This window comes from Cebidichthys violaceus, unplaced genomic scaffold (genome assembly GCF_023349555.1).
Source record: "Cebidichthys violaceus isolate CVI_PGR_0920_01 unplaced genomic scaffold, fCebVio1.0.p SCAF_55, whole genome shotgun sequence".
NCBI lineage: Eukaryota > Metazoa > Chordata > Actinopteri > Perciformes > Stichaeidae > Cebidichthys > Cebidichthys violaceus.
This window is the reverse complement of record NW_027176761.1, coordinates 1,091,659-1,102,390: the sequence shown is the minus strand read 5'-3', so window position 1 is coordinate 1,102,390 and position 10,732 is coordinate 1,091,659.

The window sequence follows — 10,732 nt, the reverse complement described above, 5'->3', positions numbered from 1 at the left end:
AAATTATATTTGGTACATTGTTTCCCTAAGTACAAGTTCTTAGCTAAAGCACATACAGCACTGTCAAATGGCTTCGGGTGTAGAGATTTGTCTGAAAATGCTTTGGGACGCAGTAGCATTGCTTCAGCTGGTATGAAAAACTAGATTGGTTCTTAGCTGCCTTTGAGGGACAACATCGTCTAAGGGAATCCGAAATATCAATGTGATCAAATTGGGAACGATGGCTCCTTCAAATTTGTCTTCATACTGAATGCACGCTATCGCCCCATAGGATCATACAGGAGCACAAAACTGAATACATTAAAGACAATGAAGGAACATTTGCATGCAGTCTCTAACCGCAATTCTGGAAAGAAATTGACGGATGAATAGTGTTACCATAAGAACAATGCCAAGGAAAATGCCAAGGATTCCAGCCTCCTCTGCAACCAACGCGAGTTTTGAGCTGAAGTTAAAGTGAAGTCAGAGTGTACCGTAGTTGTTTTTATTTGGTGCTTGCCCAGGTACGAAATCCTCCGAGGCTCCTCTTTGGCATCCTTCAACCGTAGCCCGCCAGTATGGGACCAATATGTTCGGCTGTCAGAATCACGATCCCCTCGCATGCCAAGCGTGTTTCATGCTCCGGGAGCCGTGATTTTGGCCCTGCAGGCCTGCTGAAGCTGCTTGTTATTCTAAGTGGCTAGGGGTAACAGTTGTTTCTGTCTGGCCCAGGATCAGAAATACTATCAGATTAGAGAAAGAGAGAGAGAGAGAGAGAGAGAGAGAGAGAGCGAGAGAGAGAGAGAGAGATGAGTATACCGTTCTGCCGTGTTGAAGATAGAATCCACCTGTCTAGAAGCGAGGGTGTCTTACACGGGGGGCTTTAGGTTGGAGGTTTACTTTGTTTATTCACCAAAAAAATGAGAAATCAAAGCCGTGCTGACTTTAAAGAGTTGCACTAGAATTTGAAATGGCACAAAAAGAAATCCTCAAAGGCTGCAACAGTACGCACACTTTAAGAGAGGAGGGAATGGATAAAAAAAAGTGTTCACCTTATGAACTGATTGAGCGTCAGTGGCAAGTTGGTTATATACATACCTACAGGGCTGAATTAAACAGAGTATTGGCAAGCAGATCTGGAGACAGTTGTCGAAACTGTATTAGTCTTATTTGGTTTGTGACCTCAATGTCAAAAGTAGACGTTTCATTGGAATTCTTTGTCATTCTTGTCACACACACACACACACACACACACACACACACACACACACACACACACACACACCAACTCAACATGTCGACCCTGGGATGGTTAGAATAAACCAAGCTACATCGACAGAATACGCTGCCAGGTTGATCTAAGTGTTAGGCTGAAGGAAGTCAGCAGAAGTAAATAGAGTTAAAACTCCAATCAGCCCACGGCTATTTTTTTTTTTTACATAAGGGACTTCACCCAGAGATATGCTTGGTTGGTTTAAAGAGGCTGCTGTAGTTTTGAACTTTAATTAAACTGACAGAATTAGCAATTAGCGGCCTCAATGGCTGATTCACCAAGGTGCAGCCATTTGAAAAACCATCTCGGCGGCACTCAGATAAGATATTGTCACTGTGGGCTGAATCTGAGTAAATCACAATCTTGAGGCTACGTAGGAAAATCGGATTGGATGGGTTTGGCCTACAGTGAGTTCGGGCATCATCACCTCAGCGACAGCATTGTTTTATGGGAAAATAACCACTGCAGATTACATTTTAAAGTCTTGCTTTGCGCAGAGGTGCTCCAAAACACACACACACACACACACACACACACAAAAACAACTCAAGAAATGTATTTATGAGACGATGTGTTTCATGTAAGGTACGTGGACAAATCCGATTGCGGAGCGGTTTTCAATAATGCTGCAGGGTAAATGCAACGTTATTGACCGCAGTGGAGCTGGGAATTATTATACAGCACTGTGCTTCGAGACGGTACATCTCCTCGCCTCCAGCTTGGTGCTCCGACAAATAGGTTAAATTGGACAGAAACAACTGCGGGAGAAATTGCAACATTCTCAAACATCAATACATCATTGTCACATTAATGGTGCAGTATGTTTGGTGTTATTACCGCGATCAAACGACAGAGACCATTAGTAGCCTCTATATGGTGGTTTTTTTGTGCTAAATGTTCCTTCGCATTAAGTCGACGTTTTACATAAACCCTTTGCTTCGTGTCCCAACAAAGAAGCTTCAGTGTCTAGCTCCTTAACGAGACTCTTTGTTTGCTCTTTCTCTATTGGAGAGTATAGAGATGTTTAGAGTTGGAGAATCCAAAGTCTATCAAATCCCTTATCAAAGTATCCCATTCATAAAAGTATAGTATATAGTATAATAATAATCTGCTGCTGGGGATATTTCTCAGTTCAACGGTCAGTGTGAGCTAAAAATGCTTGCTAGCATTACCTCAATGCTTTTTACTTTCATCTTTGCTAATAAAAAAGATTGAGGTGTGAGGGAGATTCGTTAGCGTTGCTGCTCAGCGACTCCTGCTAATGTGTCGACACCGTTAGAGCCAGGCTCTAAATATGTCGGATATTGGCCACAACCTACAATAAAACATCTAGGGAAATATGCGCATGCACCGTCGACAAGAAGATTGATACCAGTCTCATGACTGTTTCTGAATTTCACAAATTGTCTCGTATCTCGTTTGTTTAGTCCGCACATAAAAAAGAAATGTAAAAACACAAAGTTGTAGTTTCAGGTGGAGTTGGGGGCACTAAATATTTCTTTGATTAGTTAGCTTTCACAATTTTTCCAGCCAAACGCACGGACCTGAGATTGGTATTGATTTTTTCATCTGACTCTCAAAAAGAAAGCTAATAATAACTCCCATTATTCTGGGCCCTTACTTTAAAGCACATACAACCTTAATGAAGAGGCAAAACCAACAGAGAGATGGTGAAGAGCTAAGAAGTCACGAAACATCCTGTCCGCTTACCAACTCCGACTCAACAGCACTTTTAGCCAGCAACTCTGAGAGTGAACAAGTTCAGCTGGGAGAGACGTGGCAGATGGCAGTAGTTAAAAATGTATGACATTTTGACCTGAGGTTTGAGTAGAACAGCGAGGATCAGACTAGAGACAAGACAGACGGACAAACACCCACCTGGGCACCAGAGTCATATACTCGCCTCCAGCAAGTGGCTGCAAGCACTGCTGTGTGTTTTCAAGTTCAAACCTGAGGCCTCCCAGTTGTAATTACTGATAAGACAAAAGAGAAATGACATGAGACTGAAAACTTGGGAAAGCAAAGCTCAAGATAAGTACGGCAATGACCTGTGCACATCATTGATGATGCGTTTTGTGAAGATTCATTTGGAGGGCGATGATTAAAAATAATTCAACTTTTTCCTTTATCTTAATTTTTCTGCTGACAAAGAGCAAGAGAGTAGTTAAATGCATCTAAATTCCTTCCCTCTCGGTTTTACACTCACACATCGGTCAAATAAATTGAAGTTAAATCACTGTTTTATTACTAGAAACACACAGACTGTCAATGAGTTAGGTCACATCACTGTGTATAGTGTGAATAAATACAGCTCTATGATTATCAATGTATATAACAGTAATATATTTCAGATCTATATCGACAATGTTGTGCCCTGCAAGTGCTACTTTTAAAAGCTTTAACATTTTCTATTAGTTGTGCTTTACACCTTATCCGTATAGGTACATGATACCGTGCGTGAACTACGGACGGGACTTCCACGAACCGGAGTCTGCGAGAGTTAGCGATATCCTACAGTCTTTTTTTCATCATCACACAATACTTTGAACTTGGTAATGTGATCATGACTCTGTCGGTTACTACCAGGGGATGTGAGAACGACCTGGAGAAATGGCCCAAGCTAGCTCAGCGTTAGCGTTAAAGTTACAGATTTTTGGGACAAGTTACACTGTTCATGGTTGCACCAACAAAAGGTGAATTTAATTATGTCGCATGCCACTAGCTCTCGCAAGCACCAGCTCAATGAAAATAGAATATCCGGGTTCTGTTCCAGAAATGAAAAAAAACTTGATCAAAATCCAGCCCTTGAACAGCTCTTTCAACGGTATGCTTTATATGTCTAAATAATGGACATTCATCTATACTATTATTAAGTTAACACATTGTGTTTTTAAGCAACATTTAACAAACGCCACCACCCATAATTCCCAGAACTTTGACAAAAGAGGCTTGTCCATGGGCGAGTCGAGGGGTTGTGACTAGCATAGACTAAACGCAGGAAGAAAGATGGTTTACTGATGTTTTAGACAGAAGAGGAAAGTGGCTTTGGAAGAGGGTGTGGGTGAATTTTATGGATGTGTACGAAACCAAGTCAGAACGAGCGTTACAGACTCTATAATCCACGTGTGGTGTCACGTGGCTACGAGCAGAATACACAAGTCTAATGTGAGGTTAAAATCCTGTCGCGTGCTGGAGTTCCACTTTTAGTCAAATGCACAGTAAAAAAAAAAAAAAAAAGAAGCTCAACATAAACTCTGCGGAGATATGTAACTCGATTGTCTGTCTTTTCCTCACTATATTGTTGTCTTTGTACCGCAGATGGTGATTTTCTGTGTTCAAGGTTGTGTGCGAGTGTGTGACAGAGAGAGAGAGAGAGAGAGAGAGAGAGAGTGAAGGGGAAATCAAATATCTCATTGTAGTGTAAATTAGCTTGTTAAAGTAATCATTCATCCACACAACACATTTTTACATTTCATTATTACTGATTAAAATGCTCATCTCCAGCACTCTAATCCAAATGTCACTCCTTTACTTTGTTTGTTAGTGTAGGAATAGCATGTGTTACTGAGCTTTCTGTCTTTGCCTTTTTATGTGTGAGAAACAGAACAGACGAACTGTGTCAGTGTGTACATGTGTGATCCTGTCACACATACAGTATGTTACCTCCACACATACATCACACGCTGAGAGACAAAGAGAATGCGACCCCATGAAAAAAAAAACACGGGTTCTCTTTAAAGTGGTACTGCTGTTGCTGCTGTGGGCTTGCCATCAAACAGAATAGAGATCCAAACATCTGGATCATGGATGGACTTCTCCAGGGATGAAAGCAGGAAGCCACTCAACAGAAGTTCTGTGCACACACAGATCACGTAGCTGTATTTTACTGTGGACAGTATCAAAAGCTCTATATTGTAAGTTAGCGCGTTTGGCCGAGTCTTTTACAGAAGCAGCCTTTTCTGCTTTCAATTTCTGTAATTTGTCCTTGGCTGTCTTTCGTACTGTCTGCTTGTCTCCCACTTCTTCCCTCTCCCTTCCTTCCTTTCTTTACTCCCATCTCCCTGCTCCTCCTACAGGTGTTTTCTCTGTCCCTCCATCCCTTCATCCCTCTATCCATCCACATCTAGTAGGTTTTGCTACCTTTATAGAAAATCATTAAACTGGTGCTGAATGACCGACTAATCGAGTGTGTTCGTATTGCTCTGTTGATAACGTTCAAATGAATGTCTCCGGTGTGCTTTGGGTGTAAACAAGGTTACTTGAGGCCTCTAAACACCGGGGGTGATTAATTTGCACATCAACATAGTTTTCGAACTGTTGATTTTGTAATGAGTACTTACTCTCTAAACGCAAATATTTCTGCGTTTTTGCACCACGAATAAAGACATCAACCAATCACATTGTGCGGAACGGACATGTACACCAAGACGGCAAACTGTATTACCCCTATCCACACAAGGGCATCGCGTACCAGATCCACTGTTTCCGTTCATACCTTTCACAATTAAATCTATTGACATATACAAGGCTATACAACAATTTACATCAGACAACCAGCTCTGGGTCAATAGGATCCTGGTAGTTGGTTATCCATGAGCCCGTGTGAATCTATTTAAGCTATTTCTTGATAAAGTGCCGCAACTGTTGCAAATTTTTCTTGCTGCATGAATAGTTTTGATGTGAAATATGCTCAGGGAAGTGTTTTGCTTTTTTATGGCGTTAATTTGTCATTCCCCTGGTGTGTAAAGGCCTCACTGCAAAAAAAGAAATTAGAGAAGAAAAAAGAAGAAAATATTTTACATTATGTACTCACTCTCATGGCAGTGGAAACCCTGGCAAAAGTTGCAGTAAGAGGGGTCGTGACCAGGCCTTACGAGCTGTATGTGGAGTAGTATTTAGTTTTTGGAGCTGTGGTAAGTGTGTGGATCGAGCCCTTACCACAGACATTACTTGCATGAGACATCGTGTTTGTCCTTGCCATCTAAAGCGCTTCAGTGTGAAAACAAGGCCAAGTATGGAAGGTCATTGACATCCAAACTATTGAAAGAGCACAAGACAATTTTACACAGTAATCATTTGCAAGTCAACGTTGGAGAGCAAGGACAAATCTGTGGCACGGAACAAGTGTAAGAGAAAGCAAAGGCCAGAGTTCTGACTTAAATACAAGTTGTAAGGATGAGGAATCGTGTTGCGTCATTCATTTAGGCAGTACAGTAGAGATTCTTTCACTCTTCAAAGCTGTGTGCACTGCGTTTTAGCAGTTTTCGTCTCTTGTATGCAACTTTCAAGTGTGAGAAGAGTAACCTAAACCTGGACCTAAACAAAAGAGGGCACCCGTGATTCATAATTTTGGTAATGATAACACTGAACTCAGAGATCTGGGAACTAGTGAGATCTTGGAACGCTTGCATGCACAGATTTAAAAAAAAGTCAGTCGATCAAGAAATTGACAGGTTTTGAACAAAGCCCCCAGATAAGCCAAATGTATTTGCAGAAGTAAACAATGGTTAACTGTAGAATTATCACCCAAACTGTGTTTAAAACATTCCAACACATTTTACAGACCAACTCCCTGGTTCAAATTGAATGAGTTTTTTTTGTCAAATGAGGGATTAAAACCATCATGTCGGGGAAACCACTTTCAGTTTGACCTCAAAATAAAGTTTTTTTTAGGTAACCTGGCTAAACTGTTAGATGTTTACAACCTGACGGATCGTCTGACGGCTCATGTTTCTAACCCTGTTGTGCTTTGTGGTAACAATGGTGTCTTGTTCCCTTGTTTATGCAACTTCCTACAAATGCCCATTGGTTAATTAGAATAAAATAAAGATTGACCCTAACAACTAGCCAGGTGTATCTTTTGTTGAAGTATCTTAGCCAAAAACTGTTAACGAGTGCATCAAATTTACTTTTACTGGTTATGTATCTAATGCTGCAGGAATGAGTCCTAACCTGTATATGAGTCAACATTGTCTCAAGTCAATAACGTCTGTGATTAACACAAGCTTAAAATATTTTTGCCATTTTATTCTATGACATAACGTACGTCAGTAAACACCCCTCAAGCTTAAAAAAGGCGGTTGCTAACAAGTGGCTAAATGAGACTACGCAACATTACCAAGCCGAAGAGTTGCCAGCCTTTAGCTTAGCGGTGGTGACGTGAATGCGACCGGGGTGTAGTTTGTTTATTGCCTAATGCTTTTTACTTTTGCTGATTGTAGCTATGCTGCAAAAAGTCCTAAAAGGGGTGTTCGTTTGTGAAGATTATCTTGCTGGACGAAAACGTGGAAAGGATTTTTTTGTGTGATGCTAGCTTCTACAAAGACACGTGATCCCTGCAGCACTCTAAGGATTCATATACAATAAATAAACAAAATTAAAGCAGTGGTTTCTTCCATGACGCGTCAGATGAAAAGGTAAAACGCTACTATGTCTGGTAATAAGGTTACATCCAGCAGATGGTTAGCTTTGTTTAGCATAAAGACCAGAAACGGATACCCACAAAGGTAACAGAATCTACCCACCAGTACCTCTAAAACTCACTTATTAACATGTAATCTGGCATATACACTCTCGTAAAATCACAATATGTCATTTTTACTCTTTTCTTTTAAATTATTGATATTGTGACCTTTGTCTTTTTGCTAAGCTAAGCAGTTACTGGCCGTAGCTTTATATTAAAAGGGCAGAGATGAGAGTTGTATCAATCTTCTCATCGGACATCAGCAAGAACATTTTCTGAAATGCTACTACAGTATTGCTGTAAAGTGCACACTTTGCATCATCACCACCCTCACTTTTTACTTTTCAATTTTTTTTTGCACCATTAATGATTAAACAAAGCAGAAAAATTCTGAGACTCAATTACGCAAGATGTCTCTAAAAAGTTAGTTTTTTATTTTCAGTGACATTTCACGACTCTGGATTAAAGCATCACCGGGCAACTCAGCATGTTTGCAGCTCCAAATGGCTGCGAGAGATAAGTGTTTGAACATTTTGAACTTCAATACCCAGGAATCCTTTAAGGGGACATCAGTAAGCAGCACAACATTCTCGTCTGTGATGCTTTTTTTTTTACCGAAGAGGAGAGCAAAGTAATGTAACTGGAAAAGGTCTGCTGAGTGCAGCTTTTTTTTTTTTTTTCTGGACAGAGCGCTGCTCTCTCTGCTGTGTGGCGGTCAGATTGGATTTCACTCTTACATTTTGATTCTTCATTTCCTGTAGCCAGAAGAGTCAACACATCCAACAGTAGGATTGTATCCTAGCAGACAGGGGGAATCTGCTACAATTTACAGAGACGGGATGAACGTCTTTGTTGCAGCCGCACTTCATGATTTATTCTCTTAAATAAGGAATATTTGTAAAATTACGTATTGTTCGGATGACAATGTTTTTGGACAGTTTTTGCAGGTGATTTGTAGTCAAACTCGAAAGGTCTTACTGCACCAAAAACCAGGAGTTCTGGTAGAATGTGTTAAGAATAAAGCAAATGCAGTGAACTCACAGCATGTGCCTGACTAATATGAGTAGCCTACCACCAGCTGAAAACAAATCAATTCTGCTGCTTTCTGTAACAGCTGCTGGATTTGAGAACCAAAGCTGAACATGTGGCCTTAGCTTGATTGAATCTCCTCTCTGGATTTTTGCTCAGACAACCAAAACATGACACACAACGTGCATCTTTTCTTCCAGGTTCACTGTTGGGTTAGTGCTTCAGAGTGGATTCTAGGAACGCTATTTTTGCACATTTTGTGAAATATGATTCAGGATCAGTTTTACCCTCCTGAAATACCTCCTGTGTGAATGTGGTCAGAGGTGTTGTCCTACACTGGACATGCTGCCTCCTCACTTTTTGCTGCTGTTTGCATACAATAAGCCAAATATGTGGATTGTGATGTAACCCATACATAATCTAATATATAGGAATGTGGACATTTACATAGATAGTAGAGTACATGTATGTCTCTCCCCTATAATCACATATATACCACATATAACAAAATGGTTCACATAATACATTCTTACAACTATACACATACATGAGGTATGAAGGTATTGTTTTGTATATTATTTAAACATTCATCCATTCAGCTTATTTGGCTATTATAACCAGGATCTTTCTAATATGTGCATTTAAAACTTCATTATATTGTCTATGTATTTTTAAGTTGATATAATAAACCTTTTCACTAGTTATATATTCTTAACAGAAACATGTCTTTGATAAAAACATAATTTTATAATACTTAAAACAACATATTGTAGATGCATACTGTTATATTTAATATATGGATGTATTTTATCAAAACATACAAAACAAATATTTCTGCTACATTATAGTTTTTAATGTAACTGTGAAACACATAAGACACATACATACATATAGATATTTAATATATATTAGATATTTAAATGTTTATACATATAAGGCTATGTATGATATTATAGCCATTTGATACTCATGACAATAGGTTTATAGGTTTTTATAAGAGTACTAAATTTGAACTGATCAGTCACGGTGTATTTTCTGTGCATTCTGCTGACTGAACACCTGAAAGACTTATGGATGGGTTTGCAAAGGAAAAAAACTAAATCAAACCTGGAATTGAAAAATGCACAACACTTATTGTTCTGGTAAAAACAACTCTTAAGCGTCTACAGCCACGCCAGCAGCAGCTTGAGGCTGTAACAGGCGGCAACCTCCGATTCTGGAGGTTTCTGGAGGAAAGCCAATGTAGAAGAGCCTTAAACTTGCTTTCTTTCTACTGGCCGTCAGGGGGCGACTCCTCCGGTTGCTAAAAGAAGTCTGATTGCATAGAAGTCTATGAGAAAATGACCCTACTTCTCACTTGATTTGTTACCTCAGTAAACATTGTGAACACAAGTTTAAGCTCTCAATCGCTAGTTTCAAGTCTTCTTCAATACAACATGATGTTCATTCAGTGAAATAGACTATAAAGCAGGGTATTTATTAGGGCGTGTCCGCCCATGTTTCTGCAGTCCAAATATGGTCACTTCAATTCACTGGTTGCGAATAACCAAGATGGCGACGGCCAAAATGCCTAATTTGAGGCCTCAAAACCACTGTGCACAAACCAATGGTTGACGTCACGACGACTACGTCTACTTCTAAAATACAGTTTGTGAGCGAAATGCGAACATGTGACTGTTTGGCCCGTACAATGTGCACAGTTTTCACCAACTTAGTTTAAAGTGGTAGCAAAATATGGCCTATATTACATGTAAATGTCAGTACAGTATAATTATAATAATACATTTTATTTATACAGCGCTTTTCAAAATTCTCAAAGACACTTTACAAACATTAAAATCATCATAAAAAAGCTAAACACTAAAAACATAGAACACACATTCATCACACATTAAAAGCAGTTCTTTAAAGGTGGGTTTTGATTTGTGATTTGAATATGGAAAGGTCAGTGCAGTCTCAGATGTGTTTGGGGAGAGAGTTCCAGAGGG